We start from the raw sequence: 19,368 nt of genomic DNA, 5'->3' as shown, positions 1-19,368 counted from the left end.
CTTCTTGGCTTTTTAGAACTATTTGCCATACCCCTTTTTTGTGCTTGAAAGGTTCTAAGCTAAGACTTTGCATTTTCAACCCATTGGGCTATGTCTAGTGTCTCAACGAAGGTGTTTATTTGGAGGGCAGCTAAGGTTTCTTGAATTTCTAAGTTCAGTCCTTGAATAAATTGCCATTTTCTCTTTTGCTCAGTAGCGACCAATTCTGGTGCAAACTTTGATAATTTAGTAAATTGAGTCTCATACTCAGTGACACTCATTACCTCCTGACGAAATCATAGGAATTCATCCTCTCGCTTCTCCTGAATGAGAGAGGGAATGAACTTCTCATTAAACTCCCGAGTAAAGTTCGCCCAGGTCCAAGGGGCTTGCTCTTTCTCCCACTTAATTCTTATAACATTCCACCAAGAGCAAGCCGCTCCCTCAAATTGAAACACAACAAATGTCACTTGTCTTTCCTCCCAGTACCTTAAGACGGCAAAAATATTTATCATATTTTTGAGCCAATTCTCAGCCATTTTAGGGTCAGGACCTCCTAAAAACTTAGGTGGAGAAAATTTTTGAAAACACTCTAAGGGTTTATCCCTCCCCCCCCCAATATCTCATGATCCCTAAGCCATTGTACAAGTCCAGTCTTCGGTTCTCAATCCTGTTGGGTCGCTAATCTTTCTATAAGATCCATCATACAGTTTAAAACCATGGCAATCTAATTTCCTTCATCAGCAGCAGTCGAGGCTTCTTGCTCCTCTCTTTGTTCTGGGTATTATCTAGGCCTATCCTGTCATCGTTGCTCTCAAGACTCCATATCGATTCACAATAGTTCTATGCATGAATAAATAATGACTAGTTATGCACAAGAATAATATTACTTACTATATTATTAAATGCACATTTATTTTCATATTATATCACAATTAGTGCCAAATATATCACAACAATGCTAAATATAACCATTCAAATTGTTATAAACAAAACCAATCACAATACATAACAAATTTAAGTACAATTTCGAAAGGAACCAAACAAGTCAAACATAACAAACACACATGATATCATAACAAAATATATGAGAGTTCCTTCCCAACCATCCCGACTAGTAGTACAAAAGTTTTAACCCAATATAAGGCTACTCAACCATAACGGAGCTAGTGGATCCTATCTCTTTAGTTGGTTCCGCCCCATTTTCAGCTCTACGGATTTTTTCTCCTGTGACTTCTCCATATAAGTTCAGCTCTCCTCACTAGTTTCCTTGACAACTTCCTCAATCATAACTTCACATGCAGTCAAAATCCCTTCAATTCTATCCCGAACCTAACTTAGGATCCTAGTGAGGTGGTCGTTGGTTTCCTACAGCTGTTCACGCAAAGCATTAGTTTACTGTTGCTCCCTTGTCATTTCAGACTCCAACTCTCAGATTCTATCATTTTGCATTCTCATATTTCACTCATCTCCTGAATTCTTGCATGAGTCACCTCATTTGCCCTTGCTAACCTCTGGCTCTCATCCACTATAGCAAGCACCCCTCGATTTGGGTACAAATAGGTCCTCTAACCATCACATCGACTGGTCATCCTATGCCCTGGGACATATAACCGAAATGGTGCACTAGCACCTCTTGAAATGAGACGATCCGTCGAGGATTCGAAGGCACCCTATGTTCTACATTTCCTTCCATTCCCTACAATCACAAGCCAAATTAGACTCATAATTAGATTTTCCCCTAGAATCTTATATTTTCCCTTGTCAAACTTTTAAGCTACGATACTCATATAATTCCTTGATGTCCTAGATCTTTTCAAACCTAAACTTTGATACGACCCCAACTCACCCTAAGATATAGCTCAGGGTTTAGCGGATCACCTGTCTAACTCTTACCAGGACTCACTTCACATACCTCTAAACATATCATTACCACAAAAGAGTCATAATCCTAGTTGCAACTCAAAAGGACTTGAAGTACAAGTTATAGACATAGATCATAACTGCAAATATAATCTATTATAATTTCAAAATGTTGAGACTGAAGTCCACTATTCCTCACCTCCTTTACCCACTGTCCCTGTAAGAAAAACAACTAATGGATGAACTTATGCCCAATGAGATTCCAAGCAAGTAATAGTACAATAAACAAGTACTTGTCAACCAAAGTATCAATTTATAATAACATAAGCAAATTTCACAAGTCTCATTAACAACTTTGAAGTAAAATAGCACAATTCATTAAAAGGATACAAGCTCACTATGGAAGCCAATTCACTATCACCATACGATCCACTATCAATCGTCCAAAGATTTATTTCATTCAATAAGCAATTCAATCACTACTAGCTACAAGGCAATACTCAAGTATATCATGATTTCTCACACAGGAAAGCTCATAAATCTCCCATGGGTCAACTAGACTGTGGCACCCACGGCTGCCAACCTATCTGACCAAGCCCATTACTGGCTTGAATAGGCTGTCTGGCGATGGATTTTAGGGCCCAGTTCGGCTGATGCGTTAAAGTATGCACCTGGTCTATAATACATGCACAAGTAATATAACTTTTGGAACATTAACTTTTCAATTCCACTTGGAATAAGGGCGATAAAGTACACCCCTTTTACCAATGTCACTTTTATGCATTCAACTGATTCAAAATAAGTCATCCAAACCATCTATTTTAATTCTAACAATCATAAACCAATCAAGTATATACCAAATGTCAACTAAAATCATTCAATCATAGATAACAATAGGAACACTCACCGATTGAGGTTCAATTCATACACTGTCGTCAACTCCTAAAATCCAACATAAGTATTTGTAATTATTAAATTATACCAAATTTTTTATTCTAAGATACTAAGTTGTGTATTTTCCATACTAATCTAATTAACATGTTTAATCTTCAAAAATTATGGTTTTGAGTTATAATTTAGTGCTTAGTATTTTGTTAAACATTATATATTCATGAAATAACCCCAACTTTGCTTAAAATTTATATTTAGTGTTTATAATGTTCGAATAGCTTAGGTTTCTAGCTTTGATTAAGTGTTACCTTATTTTCTTTAACTTTAAAATTCATCATCTTTAGTTTTTTTCTTAATTTTAGTACAATAAATTTTAAGGATCTAAATTAACCTAAGTTTAATAAAACTTCCTCCCACTTTTATCATTTAAGTTTTCACAATTTTTTGCCCTAAATCGAATATATTTAATAGGTATATCATAACAAAAGAAATATGTTATATGTGCAACAAAATTCCTTTTCTCCTTGTTTTCAAAACTTAACATGCAACCAAGAGACCATAAGCTTCAAATTCTTCCCAAAATCTCACAACACCTTACTTAATCCACTATACACTTCATGCATGTCAAGATAATTGAAATTAATCGCATAGGAAGTGAATTCTTAATAAGTTTCAACAAAATTTTTGGAATGAAATAGGAGGAATTAAAGTGCATCCTTCACGGTTCAACCAGAAATTTTTCCAGCTTTGATGTTTCTTCCAAAAATCATTCTTTTCTTGCTTTTAACTCAACAAATATCATATGCATGTTATATGAAGTAAGTTTTTAACCAAAACCAACAAAATTTTTTGAGGTAAAGCTGAAAATTCTCAACTTCATTCCATCCGCCCACATGCAGCATCAAAAATAGAAATTTCAGCAAGGTTTTCTTCATAATTCAAACTTATCCTACTTTGATTCAAGTCAAATACTACATACATGTTAGGATAAGGAAGTTAGGAAGCATGTAAAGTGCATTTAGACATAATCCTACAAAATTTTGAGGGAAAAGAACCAAAAGGTTGCAGCTTTACTCTATCGGGTTTCATGCAGCACCTTGAACAGAAATTTTCCAGCTTTGATGAGCTTTTCCTCAATCAAACTCCTCTTTTCTTGGTGCTAATTTAAGTTAAGACATCATTAACCTAAAGTAGAGGGAAAATGAAGCAAAACTTAGCAATTTTTACCTCTTGTTCCTCACGGTTTCTAGGCTAAAAATATTTTTGTTTTCCTTCCTGATTCCTAGAGCTAGACGAGTTATGGTTTTCTTGTTTCTTGGTTAAGGCTCAAGGTTGAAGGAAAAAAAAGAAGAGAGGCTGCTAGTTCTCTGGTGCTTTTCTTTCTCTCTTTTCTCTTTGCCACTTTGAATAATGAAACACTTGGTTCTTTTAAATTTGAAGAAATGAAGCACTTAGTTCTTTTAAGTTTGAAGGAATGAAGCATGTAAGGGACAAGTGTGACGACGCTTGTCATTCATGCTTTTTTTTTATCATGCTATTACCACAATAACTTCTTAGTTCTAACTAGCACTAATGTCTTATAGTGTAGGTGATACAATTTCATAAGGTGTACCTTTTTAGTCGTTTGTTAAAAGGAACCATTGGATGTATAAGTTAATCATTAACAAAAGGGAAAATACAACGTGTGCTAAATTTTAAATAGGACACAAAATTTTCATGTTAATATTTTCATACTCTCACATTTTAATAATATTTTCATAATTTAGTTTTGCACTAATATTTTTTCCCTTATCATGTGAGATGAGCGAGATATTGTTCTTTATTTAAAAAATTTGTAATTATGGGAATAAAATTTAACAAGACTTATATCGACAAATATATAATAATTTTTACTATTATGTTAGGGATATTAAATTTTTAAACATTATTTGTCTTGAATGATGCAAAATGTTAGAGTTGGCTAATGGTTTTAGGGACAAATAGACAAATTAAGAGAAAATTTGTATTAGAGCAAAAAATGTAAAATGCTATTCCTTCAGGGGATTTAGTGCAATTAACCCTTAGGGGTCTTAGTGTCTTTTTGATGTTTTCGCTACGCCATGTTAGAATTGACTAATGATTTAGGGGATAAAGTGAGAAAAAAAATAGCATTAAGAGATAAAGTGCAAAATTGGAGGAGTTTTTCTGATTAACCCAAAAGTATAGTGATAATACAAATAGTACAATTGTCACACCCCTAACCTGCACGTACCAAGCACAAGATATCTGCCGTACACTCAAGATTCACTTGAGAAATACAAGGCTACCTATATATATATATATATATATATATATTTGAACCCTACAAAATTACTAAATAACAATGAAATTACTTATAGTGTGGATATTGTGTGAGACTAGGAATAATATAAATTTCCAATTGAGCCCGCACACTAAAAACAACCTACGAAAGCACAAACTAGAAAGTATTTAGTATTCAAGAATAGTCAACTACATAAGTATTAAATCTAACACCAAAGATCTCTTTCCTTGAACTAAATATTCTAGTAGAAATCATCTTCTAGTTCCTCAACATAAACTAGTCCTTGAGATCTACAAGAAAATATAAGAAAATGGATTGAGTGACGAACATTCAGCAAGTGGTACCTATACCCGTACTAGATCATGCAGTTATATTATAATATATTTTCATAGTATTTGTACACTCATCACATACATAGTCATTCAAAATCATAACAAAAACTTGTTACATATAATATTCGTGTGTGGCAACGTAAACATATTGTTCATGGCATAACACAATCATATCTTGAAAGTATAAAACATTTCATATCAACTCATAAACAGGAGCATACAATATCCAGTATCTCAGTACTCATCTTAGATATTGAACCCTTCTATGAGAGTGGTTAAGAGGTTTCATGATTATCACTTGGTTTGCATAACATAATATGAGTTAATCAATTGTGCACAATAGTTACTATGACTATTCATGAATGCACTTAGAAGTTGATACACGGAGTAGATCCATGGGGCTGATCCAAGGATCCGATCCATAGATTCATTTTACCAAAGAAGAAAAGAAAAAAGAAGTAGATCAAGTGATCTAGTCCGGGGACCCTTATTAAAACCATGCAAGTTGCACAACAACTCAAACAAGATTTTTGACTCCTTTTTCTAATCAAATTTTGGCTAAAATAGCACAAAGAATATTGGAGATTTCAAGAAACGACATTTGAACATTTCAATGAGCAAATTGCACCACTTGAAATAAAGTTGCTAGGAGCAATTTTACCTATAAATAGGGTCTCTTGTAAACATATTTTGTAAATTTGGAGTCTAAAGAACAATATCCAAAATGTAGTTTTTCACTAGGACTCCTAGTTTATTAGAATAATATAAATTAGTGTAGTTTCATCCAACTTTGTATATAGCTAAATATGAATAAAGATTGAGCAGCAAAGATGGAGAGATTTGGAACTCATGTGATAAGGGTTCTTCTCTCATGTCACTTTATTTCCTATATTGAATTTTATGTTTAGTTATAATACAAGTTTAGTTGTTGTTTTCATTTGCTTTATGTTTTGGTTGTCTAACACCTAGGGATGGATAAACTATCTATGATTGTTATGTAATATTTTCATGGTTACTTGTGTTAGGGTTTTCTTACTTCACTATAAATTTTAAAACTTCATTACCCTATTTTTACAAGTGCACGGTTCGTTTATTGAGTAAAAGGGTAATAGGTGTGAACCCATAGGGACTTAGGATGTGGCAATCACTTGAGTTTAATCACTTGTTGTATTATCTAGACAATAAAAGTTTAAGAATATTAGAAAGGAGGTACAAGTTAAATAAGGTAAGAAACAAGTTAAATAAATCAGCCTTCACCTATTTTTATAAAGAAAAGGTAAGAAAAAAGTTAAGCTCAACGAAGTTATCGCATGAATCCAACCAACCATTAGTCACTATTTTCGTGAAAATAAATTAGTGTTTAATAACTTATACCTATTTGAAGATAACTTTCAATGCTTAACAATTATCAAATCATTCATAGTTAATGACCAAACAACTATAAAGCATAAGTACAAGTTCTCAAACTAACACATCATGAAAAAACATAATCATTCCCTAACTACTGCATATCAAAACTACAAGAAATTCACCTTCATCCTAGGAGGTGAAAAAGTTTAGCTAGACATCATATTAAGAACATCTAAGTATAAAACAAACTTGTAACTAAGCATGACAAATAAGAGCAAGAGACAAAACTTAGGAAGAAGAATTCTTATTCAATGTCTTGAAGGTTGATCCTTGAATTCCTTCACAAGTTGATCTCTCAAATGTGCTTGGTACAAGAGTGCTCTCACTTTCCTCTCAAAACTCTTAAACTAACAAAGAAACTCACAATATGAAGCTAAAGCTAAAACTACTTTGTAGCTCTACTTCTATGCTATTTCATCTACTTCATCATGCTACAATATGCTCAAATCAATGAGATACAAGAGGGTATTTATGGATGTTTTGAAGGGAAAATGTGCTTATAATGCTAATATAAAATTGTTCTTCACTTGTCCAAGTCTATTTTGTACAGCTATAACCAAAATCTGCTCTGGAAATGGCTGGAAATGAGATGGAAATAACATGCAAGTTGCAAACAGTTGAAATCTGTCATTTTAAAGGAAAGTTGGGGTAGAAACGTGGGGTAGGTCCGCATTTCCTGCTCCCTGTTTCTTCTTTGTGCAGGTCTGGCACATTTTGACAGCTTTTGAAGTTCCTCTGTTTTTACACTAATTTTAACCACAAATTTTTCTATCATGAAGGCTGAGTTTGCTCTTGCTCAAAACATTAAAGTTGTAACTCTTTGAGTTAGATTTCCAATAGATCAAGAATCATGTCAATCAGATCTCTGTAGACTAACAAATAATCAAAATATCCTTGACTGGTTGGATCCCTTTTTCAACTTTTTCACTTCCAATATTGAGCTTTTTAGCCATGAAAACACATGAATTGGATCTTGATGCCTTATAAAAATATAGAGCTATGTTGTTGCTTCTAAATGAACAAAAATCATCTCAATCTAATACTTGTAACTCAAAATATGTGTGGCGCCCCCACTTCTCCCTAAAGCGAACCAGAGGGTATCCGCGGGACGCGTGCCCAACTCTCGCCAGGACTCAAGCAGTTTCCGTTCAAGCTTAATGCAAAACTATTCGACAGCACTGGATAAATAAGAAAGTGCGGAAAACTTCCAAACTTAACAATATATATAACGTTTATCCACCCTTACATGAAATTCCCAAAAGTTACATCAATACCCAAAATATACCACATCTGGGTACATCAAATATCCAAATCATACATAAAGTTTCCAAGAGTACAACCAATAAGAGGTCTAGCCCAAATTACATTAGAAACCCTAAGCCAGAAGTGCATCAAAAGGGGGTTTCTCCAAGTTCATTCCATGTCCATTCCTGTTAAGGAAAACAAATCTACGGGGTGAGCAAAACGCTCGTGAGGCCAAGAACACACATGCAAGCACATAGTCCAAGTAACAAACCCAAATAACAGGTCAATGGATAAGTACAAGTAATTGACAATTCCAATAAAATGTAAACAAAAACAATTCAAGGATATGGTAGCTCTCAGGAGCTAAGTTCTACTTGTTTTGTCAGGGCCATTAGTATACCTTCCCGCGATGACACTCCGTCAACCGAGTTGGTATTTCCAATCTATAGATCACCACTTACTTCCATCCGTCCACCGTACATACCCCCACCGGGCCCGAACGTCATTTATAAGGCGATACTTCAACGAGTATGCCAAGCAAGATCTCTCCAATAGATCAAACTTATCAGTTTTCTCATGGCTCGCCAAGGTTCCCGACCAAGCCCATGCCGGCTCGAGTCCAAGGTCTGCCTATGAGTTTGGGCGTCCCCCAGTTAACATTTATAAGTCGAGGAGATTCACTCCAGCGACGTATGCAACCATAGCATACCATTACATTTCATTCAATACATTTCAGTCATTCATTTAAATCATTCATAATTCATTCGTTCCATTTTAATCATGGGTCATTCATTTCAAATAAGAATGAGTGCGGTAAAGTACACACTCGTCTTCATTTTCAAAATCTCCAAACAATTATAACAATTAGACACCAAATTTTTGGTTTCGAATTCTATTTTTTTTAATTAGTTTAATTTTAGATTTATTTGTTTCAATTTTAGGTTTATTTTGGTTGTTTCCTGTTTCGTGCCTCTTATTGTATTTTAATTAGTTTACGAGCATTTATTTTATCTACTAATTTGATTAAAAAAAAGAGAAAAGAAAAGAAAAAAGGTGAAAGTGAAAAATGAAGAAAAAAGATTGAAAAATGGCAACTTTGTTGTTTTTAGTTTGTATATTTTGAGGTGATGTTACTTAAATTGTTGTTTTTTATTACTTAGCTTTATTATTAATTTTGTTAAATTATTATTCAAAAAAAAAAAAAAAGATAGAGCTCATGCACTTTAAGTTGCACAGGATCCAAACCCATTCCTTCATGTTACATTTCCGGACGAAAAACAAAACAGCGGGAGCGAAGCTGCGATTCCTGGAGCGCTTAACGTTTTTGTTTTATTTTAGCTCCGCCTGATTGTTGCTTGGTTCCACCTGGCTTCATCTGAAGCCAAGGATCATTGCACCGTTAGATGACAACGGGGCTCTCATCAGCACCCTTCATGCGAGGGTTTAGAGAGTCGGGGTGATATAAAAGGGAAGGCAGCCAAGGTTTTGAGATTCTTAAGGACGACTGGTGGAGGGAGAGGTTTGAGAAGAAAAAGAATGCAGCTTTTGTGGCGGCTGGAAAGGAGATAAAGTGAGAGAGAGAGGGAGAGGGAAGAAGGCTACGGTGAGAAGAAAAGGAGGATTTTGCTACTGGAGCTGCGAACCTTCACTACCGCCAGCCTTCCATCGCCACCAGCAGCTCTTTACCGAAGCAAAAGGGGAGCAAAAGAGAGATTGGAAGAGCTGGTGTGACGGCGGAAACAAAAAAGAACGAGGTGACGGCCGAAAAGCAAGAAACAAAAGGGAGAGGCCGAGAGAGAGGTTTTGGACGGCAAAAGAAAAAACCAAGAAAGGATACAATCTGGATGACGGCTAGGGTTAGAAAGCAAGAGTGAAAAGTGAGAGGGGGAGTTGAGAGAAAAACTGAACGGCTAAAGAGAAACCAGAGTAAGGGAGAGATATCATGAAGAGAGTAAGAAACAAGGGAGTTGGGCAAGGCTGAGAGTGGAAAGGAACGAGCTTTGAACGGGAAAAATCCAGAAACCAGGGGAAGCAAGGCAAAACGAGACAGCAAGGAGAAAGAAAGAGAGATCTGGTGTTGTTTCCTCAAGGAACGAAGAAGGTACTAGGACTGTTGACCCTCACAAGAAGCTGTTATCATCTCATTAAGCCAACATCAGTCACGGATCTTCACCAAGGGAGAATACAAGCACTGTAAGTTTCTTTTTTTGGTTTTGTTTGTTTTTGTTCAGAGTCTTGCTTTGATTGTCTGTGCTCCTTGGTGGCTGAAATGGTGGTTTGTTTGACGTTTGTTGTATGCGCGGCTTGACTGAGAGGTCATGAATGTCCTGCTGCCAAAATTCTGTTCAAAATCTTTTGATAGAGCTAAAAGCCATCAGCTTCTTGCATCTTGTTTGAATTTATGGCTAATGTTTGTATGCTGAACAAACATAACTCAGAAATATAGCATGAAGTTTCGGCAAGTCTGTTTTAATGTTGCCTTGCCTGCTGCTTCTCCGTTTCTTGTTGCTTGTGTAAACTTTGATGTTGAGTTTCAGTGTTAAATGGAGTAAGTGCCCAATTTTTGGTCTGTTTGTTCCTTTGGGTCTGTTTGTATGTTGGATGGTGAGTTCTTCTGATAGAGTACCTTGGTAATCCATGGGCGCGAGTTTGATCTGCAAATTGCAGCAAGAAAGTATGAATGCATTTCAACTGGCCAGTTTTCTTTTTAGTCTCCCTTGATTGCATTGTCCATTGTATGCTCATGAGAAATCTAATGAATGTTGGGCTGCAAATTTTCTGGTGGTTATGGGAATGAAAGCTCAAGTGGCCGAAAAATTTCCAAATTGCCGCATGCTCTCTCTTTCGGTTTTTTTGTGCATAAAAATGAGACTTTGTGGTTGAAAAGTGGAAAGATTACTGGATAATCTTGCGGTTTTGATCTAAATTTGTTGGTTTGGCCATTAGGTAAGTTTGGATTACATCCAAAATTCATCAGAATTTGAACCCAACATGCTAGAGTTTAGGAGAAGCAGCAAGAAATGTTTTTCTGGTTTTTGCAAATCTGTTGAGGAGAAGGGATCTTGAATCCTTGATCTTGTGTCATTGTATGATTTGTGTTAAGTTGGGTCTTGTGGAATTAATTGACAGGCTTGCATGTTTCCTTTCATTTCTTGTCCACGGCTGTTTTCCTGCATGAATGGAAGCCGAAAGTTGCAGAAAGTTTCAAAAGTTGTTGAATGGTTTTCATTGCAGAAATCTTCCTCGTATGCATGCATGGATTTTTTTTGAGTTTCCTTCTAACCCCCCAATTCTCCCTTTGTTTCACTATGGCCCAAGCAATTGAAAAGATTAATCAAATTGATCCCTCAAACTTTCTTTTTCCTTTCAATTAGACCCTAATTTTGTGAATCATGGGTTGTTTAGTTATTTAAATGCTTTCAATGGTTTAACTTCATGTTTATCTGGTTATTTGAGATGCCTTGACCATTTTATTGTTTTGAAGCTAATCTTTTCATTCATTCATCACCATTGCAAGGGAGGTAACCTCTATCTCCTGGAGTTTATTTTTCCTACGTGCTCCTACGTGTTATGTGAATATGCATGCTTTAATTCGCTTTTCATTTTATGTTTAATTGTCTATTTTGCTTTCCTTTATTTCGCCTTTTTAATTAGCAAGTCATTTGAAGGCACTTGAATGCCAAATTTGTAATAGTTAGGTATTTATTTTATTTATTTTATTTTATTCCGTTTCCCCTTTAGATTGTAGTAGGCATCCCCCTTTGTAATAGATAGGGCTTCCTTTGCTTTATTTGCCCTATGTGATTTGCATGCTTACGTGCTACGTGTTACTTGCTTTCTTAGGGTCTTGCATCTAGATACCATACTTATGTGTTATGTGCTACATGTGATTTATGTGTTTATTTGCTTTATTAGCCTTTACATGATTTATTTGATTTGTAATGAACATGGACGACACCACACTAGTCCAATGCTAGTTGTGGTCCCTTCCTCAAGTCCACACTAGTCCAACGCTAGTTGTGGCCTTTTGTTCCCGTTTTCCACTAGTCCAACGCTAGTAGGAACTCATAGATATGGGCTAGTCCAATGCTAGACCCTTAGGGATCTCCCTCGCTAGTACATACTTGCATGTCTCACCACATTTCATGCATTTTTCTTAGTTTTCTAGCATTTGGCATGCCCCTCCAACCCTTTCCCCTTCATTTTAGGCTTTTGCATTCTCATGCAGTTATAGGGTACATTTGCTTGAGAGTCCCCTTTCGATAAGGGAAACGAGCGAGTGTGGCTACAAAATAGCCTTAGCACACTAGTTCTTCCTTCTAATCAAAGGAAAAATTAAAGTCGTGCAATTAGGAGTCATTCCCGCACCCGACTTGATGCATACCTCTAGGTTCATGCACTCTCATTCTTATCATATCACTTCCTCACTCTTTCATCCACATTTTCTCACTACTTATGTTTTTCTCAATCCACATGCCATGTTTGCACATTTTTCTTCTTTTATCATTTTTTTCTACCTCACAAATTGCACCCAATTGTACTTATATGTATCTACAATTATATTTTCATCCATTTGCACACAAACACCTTTATTTTCTCAATTTGCACACATGCACTTGTCTTACATTCGCACACATGCACGTTTTCTTACATTTTCACACTTGCACTCGTATTTGAGTCTTCACTTGCATCATTCGCGACCTCTATGAGGACTTTCCTTATTGGCCACCACAACTCATGTGGTTGGGACCAAAAAACTTCATAAGAGACATTTTAGATTTAGGATTGCATTTTTTTTTAGCATCCATTAGTCATATCCAACATGCAAAACATACTTTGGGTAGAAGAATTAGGAAAAGTGGGGCTAAATCACGCAACTAGCTCTTGCTAGGGTAAGGGAGTGCCTTAGGCTTTGCCTTTGCCTTCTCCCTTATCAAATGTGACCCCCGATCCCTTTCTTTGGTTACGTACACCTAAAAGTTCTTTAAAAGAGTTTGTTACTTTTTCGTTCAAAATACTAAAATCATTTTTGGGTGACTTGGTACACCCTAACTCTATACCAAGTGGCGACTCCATTTTTCATTAAAAACCCTTTTTGAACTTTGTTTGGCCAAATCGTCGCATTTTCAAGTCCCACGGCCTTTTATTTTCATTTTCACGCACGTTCACACACTACTTTCACCTTTATCAAAACGTGGGGCGCGACAACAATTAAGCATGTATCAAGTATTCATACACTTGACACTCCCCAAGTAACAAGAGCAAGTAGATTCAATTGAAGTTCAAGGGTCCATCGTGGGGTCCTCTGGAAGGTCCTCGTGTGCGTCTGAGCAAAATATAATAGACTATCATTTTTAAACCCCTACTATTAAAGGAGATCGTATCATAGTACAATCTTAGAAAGTCTCGTGAAACGAGCCTTATTTATCCTAAATCGAGGCTCTCAAGTGGGGTTTCAAAGTACAGGAGAAATTTAGTTTTCATCTTGGAAATCAAGTATAAAACGTTCAAGTAGTGTCGAAGGAATAAGGAGTACTCGAAAAACTCCATTTTCTTGAAATTCGAAAAATTTCAGTTTTGATATGATACATTTGAAAAATCGTATCTGACGCTTTACAAGTCAAAAATTGGAAAACTTGGTATCGTTGGAAACCTCTTCCAAGGTACTAAAAGTTCATAGAATACTCTCTTCCATGATTCCAAACGGAGAGTATTCAAAAATTGGCTCAAAGTTGCTGTTTTAAACAAGAGGACAGCTTTCGGGGTTGATTTTTGGCCAACTTTGGAAATTCGGCAAAATTCACCCAATTTGAACAAGCCTTTGGAATTTAGAACTCAATTAGAGTTGCAAACAAGGTTTAAAATAAAATAAGCGGAATGAGAATTGAAATTTCGAGCACCAACATATGGTAGCTCAAAATTACCCAAATTTCTTTGTTAAACGAGGGTTTTTCAACATCAAGTCATGAACTTTGGAAATTTATTTGAACCATGAAACGACCTCGGAATAACACCAAAATTAGCAGTATAATACTAACATGTAAGGGTCGTTCCTCTACCAAATTTCATGGAGAAATAAGCACAGAAAGTGGGTTAACAAAACCATTTAAATTTCAAGAAATTCTAAGGCTAAGTTGCCTTTGAACTTCCGTTTTGCTGTTTCCAAACATTTGGTCAAGGAACATCTCAAACATGGTTCATTCCAGTAGGAAATTTTCAAAATATGTTCAAGGTACATTCGATAGATGATTTACAATAAGAAGCTTTGGATAACAAGTCCCAAACCGTAGTTAGTTTCAAATCTGTCCAAAACGCTGTTTTTATTCACAAAGTCAGTTTTGAATTTCGATCATAAATCACTCAATTCAACTCAGAATTGAGCGTGGTTGGTGGCGTTAGAAAATAGACTCATAAGGATATATTTTCTCAGAAGAAACCATTTTCAAAATCTATCCATAAACAGCTCATTCGTGAGCATCAATTTGCAACTCGTGTGCTGCCTTCCAGGAAGCAACGAAACATGACAGTGGATTTCAAACGAATGGTTTGGCTCACTCAAATGGAATCAGAACGTGCATTTTATACCGTTAGAAATCTGGGAACATCTAATTTCCAGTGCCACAAACGGAACTCGATTCCGATACCGAAGTAAAAGGATATAGCCGAAACAAATACACTGCCTAGGTGAATACGGGATAAATTTTCAGATTGCTAAGCTGTCGTAAATCCAACATTTGGGTGACCAAATCAAGTTATTTTTCAATGAAACTTTTTACACAACCAATATAACATGTAAAAAACATAATCAAGCCATTAGAACCTCAAAATTTTGCACAAAAGTGGTCGGACAAGGTAGGGGTAAAATGGTCACTTTTGCTCCAAGCACCTCCTTTGATTTTCTACCAACAATTCAATATTAATCCACTAATATAAGCACTAAACCACCATTAATTTCATCATCAATCATCAAATCAGTCTTTCCATCAAAGTGGGAGTTCATAGAGCCCACTCACCAATTTTACAACAATTTAAAGTTACCCATGAGAATCCAAGAGCTCATGAGTGTAATCTAACTTCCACAAATCAAGAATTAAGAGGTTGATCGTCCATTACCTCTCTTGATGTGCAAGACAGAAATTTCGGCTCTCCTTAGCTCTAGAAAACCCGTGGATTGCAACTCCTTTTCTTAGTTAGATGAAATCTCCAAGTGTTAAACTAAGTGTGGGTGAAATTTAAAGTGAATTGGAGGAAGTTTGATGAAGATTTGATGAAGGAATTTGAAGAACTCTTGAGCTGTTTTTCTTCTTCTTGTTCGGCTGTTAGGAGAGAGAATAGAGAGGGAAAAATCTGATGGAACTTGCTTCTTGAAGATAGCTTAATGGTTAAGTATTAGGTGCACAAAGTCAACCGCAAATAGTGCGCGTACGCGCGCGTTTTGTGCTCGATTCCTCTTAAATTTGTTATACTACTGCACTAAACCTATAATGCACTTACATTCATATCATCATTATTCACTCTTAGTAGTCCCAAAATAAACGTCTAAGGTCATTCAATTAATCGCGCGCGTAAAAACGCGTATTTCCAATTTAAGCGCGATAACGCGAAATTTCTAAGAAATTCTTATAACGATAATATTACTAACTAATATGTGAGCACTTAAACATAAAATACCTAGTTTAGAACTAATGTACATGTCTTCAATTTTTTCAAACTTATTGTATCCTCGATTCAATTATTTACTCCAATCGCGTATTCACTATTTTCACTTAACGAGTCTTCAGAAATTAAATTTTGAAACGAGTCACTTTAAAAATATAACTAAGCCATAGATCCCTTTAATTAGGTCTAAAAAGGTTAGAAAATAATATTTGGGGCAATTGGCCAAATAAATAATTAAATGAGTTAGAATTTGGAGTTTAAAATAGGTAAATTTTTGTGAGTCTTTACATGAGTCCAGTATTAATTCCTCAATTAACCTTTCTTAATCTAATATTGATCATTCTTAATTCTCCAATATTAATATACTCCCGATTCAAGTATAGCCCCGAAAAAGGTGTACTTGTTATTCCAATCTAAACGAATTTTTCGAAAAAATGAATTTTCCAACAAGACGCTTTAAAATATAAAAGAGGCGTTGTTCTATATAAATGAATTTTTTTTGTATGATCGAAATAAACAATTCAGAGAAAATGCGTAAATAAATATTTAAGTAAAATTATAATATTCGATAAATAAGAAAATTTTCGAGTCCTCACATCCTTCCCTTCTTAAAAAGAATTTCGTCCTCGAAATTCACACTTAGGACAATATCATTCTCGTAGTGGTTAAGTCTACCAGATCAATCACTAACTTATGTTTTCTAACCCATCTTGCACAATTTCTATTCATTCAGCTAGCAATCAAACCTTGATTTTCCTCAGTAGATATTTTAATTCCCAGATCATAGGGCAACATAATCGGCCTTATGTCTACCACACTTAGGTAACGTCTTTACTCTTAATGCTACTATTACCGCCACTAATTCCAAATCATGAGTTGGCTACTTTCTCTCGTGATTTATTAACTTTCTAGAGACATACACAATCGCCTCACCATGTATCGTTAGTATATATTCTAATCCATCCTTTAAAGCATCTGGATAAATCACAAAACTACCTTCTCCGCTCGATAGGACTAACACAAGTGCATCGGTTAAACACCTTTCACTTTTAAAATTCTTCCTCACTTTTAAAATTCCAAATAACTTGCCAAGTCTTGCACTCTTAGAAAATTCCTTAATCAAACCAAAGGAAAGGTTCGACTACCACCAAGAACTCCAAATTTCGGTAGGATTTTCTAGTCGTTTCCTCTTAAACAACTTTCACTGTAGTTGAGTCAACTACAATTCCTTTCTTAGATATTGTATACTGAAAGGTTTATTTAGGAAGACTTCTGAAAGATTAGCTGGTCATCCTGCTTCCACGTTCTTTCATGTGTGAAAACAGGAATCAGGAAAGTAACGAAAGTCTTTGTCGTTGACGCTGACGGGAGTGAAAAAGTGAGGACGCCCCACACTTCCATGCTTTGTCTTTTTTGCACGATATTCTGCAGATTAATAAAACGGGATACTGGGATCGAGGTCCAGTCAACTCAACTGCCGTGTCTCCTTTAAGCGAGTACAAGTCTTCCTCGAAGAATTTTCCAAATGTACCTAATTTCTCCAAGGAATTTCCTCGAAGAATTCATTCTTGTTTTATTTATTTACTCTATTAGAAAATTCAAGACAAACCGGTAAAAAATTAATATATGCATGTCATTATAAGAGTGTATATTACTAGCAATTTGACTATTTAAAAAGATATTAACAGACTAGGACTTTAAATTACTTAATATTTAAAAGTACATCCCGAGTAACTAATATTTTTATTTACGTTTTTTAATTGTTGATTAACTACCATATTATTTCAATCTGAATTTGTTATATTTGTCATTAAAAATTAATTTATTTTAAACTCTAAACGTATTGATTTAAATAATATATGAAATAGTTTATGCATATAGATAATATATACTTGGTTGTATATAGACTTTATATCATTATTAATTCTAATAACAAAAAGTTATAAATATAGAAATAAATAAAGAATAAGTTCAAGAAAATTAAAATCAAGCTATTAGAGTCTTCCCAATTGTCAAGTTTAGAATTCAAATCATGCACTTGTTAGTTGCGGGTAGGAAGGGTATGGGATCAAAAAAATAAAAAATAAAAAATAAAATGTAAATAATAATAGTAAAGAGAAGAAAGCAGTTAGTCACATGAGAGAAGGAAGAAAACCCAAAAAAATTAAAAAAATGGACAAGAAGAAAAAGGACAAAAAAGAGAAAAAAGAATAAATAATAAATAATATGGAATGAGTACTTTTGTCCTAAATATATAAAGCAATGGGGCAATATGCCTATTTATTGAGTTGAAGGGGAGGGAGGAGAAAAATAAAGTGTAACTGGGGATAAAATTCAAAGAGGGTTTAATGCTTTCAATCCTAAACAAAAATTTTTTTCATTAACCTAATATGCCATATTTCGTGGTGGTGACAGGAACCAGATCTATCCAAACTTTTTATTACCAAAATATAGATATGTATATATATATATATGTATTTCACCCCTAGTCTTCAACATGGAACTAAAAAAGCTCTAACAAACTTTTGCATCTAGAAAAGAGAAAGCTGGATTGCAGGCTCAAATTTCAGTCTAGAGAAGTTTGGGTTCTATATCCAAAGTTTAGGAAATAAAAATATTCAATAAGTTCTAGGATAAATTACACTAACTTCTCCTTTAGTTTTTGAAAAGTTAGGGACCTCCTCTCTTGATTTAAAATAACAAGATCTCCATTACCAATAATTTTCATCCAACCACAATCTATTATTTTTTGAAATTACAACTTTAGCCTTTACTTTTCTTGTTCATATTCTTCATATTAAACCAAAGAAAGTTGTCAAAACAAAGAGTTTTTATTTTCTCACAGAAGGAAGAAAAAGAAAAAAGTTTAATTCATGAAATTCGAAGACTTTCTCTATTTGTGGTTTTATTATATATTGTAGATTAATTTTTTATTCTTACCTATCAAAATAAATAGTTGTGCACGTGTATCTGCTCCTATAATAAAATAGATTCAAACAAAATGAGATATGTTTAACCCTACAGTTATCAAATTCTTTAATCCTATGAAATCCCAACTTATATATATATGTGAACACTAAATAACAAAATTAAGACTGAAAGTTAATACAGAAAAAAAGTATTGTGAATGTACTTTTGAAAACAGAAGCACTTAGCACTTAATTTTAAAAAATGAAAAACAAAGGTGATGGATGGGCAACTTTTATGGTTATACATACAATTAGATGTCATCGATTTTTGGTAAGCATAAATTTGAAGCAAAGAAAAACTTACCCTACCTTTTTTTCTCAGATTTTTGAAATATTTACTTATGTCACTATAAGGGCATTTTGGGGATATTGAAGTTAATTTATCACTAGATAAATTAATTTTCTTCCCTTAATTATCGATAGGGGAAGCTTTTGATATTATCTAACAGCCAAGAGAAAGGTAGCTGCTATTTAAAAATTAAGAGTAGAGATCCTTGACTGTGCAAAAACTAGAGGGGAGGTTAGTGTAATTTACAAGCCTCTCGTGGCTCTTTTGGCTAGCTCTCTCACCTAGTATGGATATAGAATGTAGGTTGGATAAGGTGTTGGCATGTTGTGAGAAGAATTGTTGAGCATGAGAACTACAGGGAGGCAAATCCATCAATTTGCACTAGATAGGTCCAACTCAACTTTCCTCTCATGCGCACAAACCCACACT

Source organism: Coffea eugenioides, chromosome 5, assembly GCF_003713205.1.
Source record: "Coffea eugenioides isolate CCC68of chromosome 5, Ceug_1.0, whole genome shotgun sequence".
Lineage (NCBI taxonomy): Eukaryota > Viridiplantae > Streptophyta > Magnoliopsida > Gentianales > Rubiaceae > Coffea > Coffea eugenioides.
Note: the sequence above shows the minus strand (reverse complement) of the source record.